The sequence below is a fragment of the Dasypus novemcinctus genome, chromosome 1 (assembly GCF_030445035.2).
Source record: "Dasypus novemcinctus isolate mDasNov1 chromosome 1, mDasNov1.1.hap2, whole genome shotgun sequence".
Classification (NCBI taxonomy): domain Eukaryota; kingdom Metazoa; phylum Chordata; class Mammalia; order Cingulata; family Dasypodidae; genus Dasypus; species Dasypus novemcinctus.
In genome coordinates, this window is record NC_080673.1 from 153862618 (window position 1) to 153865107 (window position 2490).

Genomic DNA, 2490 nt, shown 5'->3' on the forward strand with positions numbered 1-2490 from the left:
AATAAAAAAGAAACCTCGATATGAGGTGACTACTAAGGAGTGTGGAGTTTTTCTTTTTGGAGTAATGAAATTGTTCTAAAATTTTTTTGTGGTGATGAATGCACAACACCATAATTATACTAAAAGCCACTGATTGTACACCTTGGATAGATTGTAGGGTATAGAATATATCTCAATAAAATTGCTTTTAGAAAAAAGAAACCTTGAGTACTTGCTTCAGTGGCATATATACTAAAATCGGAATGATAATGAGAGATTAGCATGGCTCCTATGCAAGGGTGACATGCAAATTTGTGAAGCATTCTTTATTTTTCAATATAGGTTATTTAACTAAACCTAAATCTTGAGAAGTGTGAGAATTTAGCTGTAGCATCTAGATTCTTGAATTTAATCACTGGAAAGGAATTTCATCATTATTCAGCTGATCCACCTCATGTTACAACCAGGGAAACTAAGGTCTAGAGAAATAAGTGGGATAATTTTGTCCCTCCTAGTAGTCACCAAGTGGGATCACCTCAGAATTTTCCCTCAACCCTCAGTTTTACACTTGCAGGAAGATGCACTGGCAATTAGGACAAAAGGGTGCAGAGGGTTCCAGCTACTGCCATACCAGCATGTCTATGTTGCTGGCAACTCCATCTTCTAGTGACTTAGACCTAAACCCTGGAATCTTCCTTGACTCCTCCCTTCTTCTTTTTCCCCCTCTGTACATGAGGAGGCCCTCATGGCTCTGCCTGCAAACATATCCAGAAACTGACCACTTCTCAACACTCCCACCACCAGCACGCTGGTCAAAGCCAACACCATTATAGCCTCTTGAACGGCCTCCTGACGGGGCTTCTACTGCCCATACTTGCCTCTCCAGTCTGTTCTCAACCCAGCAACCAGAAGGATCCTCTAAAGATGCAAATCACATCAAGTCTAAGCATGAGCCTTAAGGACCTTATAACGACTGAAAGGCTTTCTGTGATCCAGCCAGTGGCTGCCTCTATGAACTTCTCTTCTATTACCTGCTCGCTCTGTTCCTTGCTGGTTTGGCCCTTTTCTGCACTGATCTTCCCCTTTGCTGAGACTTTTTCCAGAGAAGCCCATATGTCTAATTCTTCACCTTCAGGTCTTGGCTCAAATGATACTTTCTCACTCATTTTAAAACAACAAAACCCTGACTGGCCCTCTGAAATCCCAACCCCCTTACCCTGTTATATTTTCTTTTATTCTCCCATAGCACTTACCACTTCCTACCATGCGATCTAAAGAAACAAGCTGAACGTTTATTGTCTGAATCTCACTGCTAGAATGAAGCTCCTGGAGGAGAGAGATTTTTATTTTCCTGTTGGGGTCACTGAGAACAGTGCCTGGCACAGAAGGCACTTATCAATATTTGATGAGGGATCGAAAGAAGAAAGTCTGTGTTCTAGGCAGATGCCTAATCACCACTGTATCTTACCTCTATACGGTACTTTGGAATTTACAAAGACTCAAGTATGTAGTACATACGTGTAAAACAATTACATAAGCAAGAGAGGGCTTTTTTTTTTTTTAACCATTATTTCCACAATCAGGTATTGAAAGTTTTAAGGACTTGCACAAATCAGACCCAGGACTAGAATCTAAATCAGAGTGTCATTTTTGGAGGGACATGTGTTTTCTGTTTCTATATCTCTTGGCAAAACGAGGAAAATGAATAGGTTATTGGATTCACTTTGAATTTTTCCCAACTTGGACCTGGGGACCGGCCTTTGGTATTATGGAGCGACTCAAGACCCAGCTAAATGAGCGATGCTTGGGGAAGATACCACAATGGGCACATCCTCTTGTTTTTTATCATTTACACTGGGTTGAATACAAGAGATATTGTCTTCTTGTTAGCTCGAGCTCATTTGGAGTCTGGCCTGATTCTCTGGACTTGGCTCGATGCCCTCCCTTAACTGACCGCGCTGAGTAAACCAATATACTGTCTTTGTGTATTACTGCTCCTTCCTCATGTTTGGGTTCTCTGTCAGTCTGTCAGATTTAGCTGATGAGCTCATTGACTGCAAATTGGTTGAGCAAGACAATGTTACTAATTCTCCAGGCATACACAGCACCATTGTCTTCCACGGATAGTTCATAATAATTGACATCCTCTTCAGAGATCATTGATATCTCAATAATCATCAATCATTAACTGTTATTAGAGCAAGAATTTATCATATTGAACTACAAAAGTGGTTACAAAGTAATATAATTCAGAAGATATGTGTAAATATAAAATTACCAATTCTGAATGTTTTTAAAATAGTATTTTTTTTCCCTCAAGGATGTTCACATGTAGTAAAAGAAAATGACAGTTACTTCTTTGTTATCATTCAAATGGCATGAATTGTTACTTTTTATGTGAGTGGGGAAAATATAGCATTTAAACATTTTGAGATGAGAAAGGAAAAGAACAATTTAATTATTTATTGAAATATTAATGTTTGGTTTTTCACACATAATACCCTATGCTAT

General features: G+C 39.0%; 1 non-coding gene across 1 annotated transcript; it reads left to right on the plus strand.

The window, feature by feature from the left end:
- Nucleotides 1-211: 211 nt before the first annotated feature.
- On the plus strand, nt 212-313 carry LOC111764677 (U6 spliceosomal RNA). The gene has a single exon (XR_002797235.1). It is a non-coding gene; the product is annotated as a U6 spliceosomal RNA (small nuclear RNA).
- Nucleotides 314-2490: the final 2177 nt, after the last annotated feature.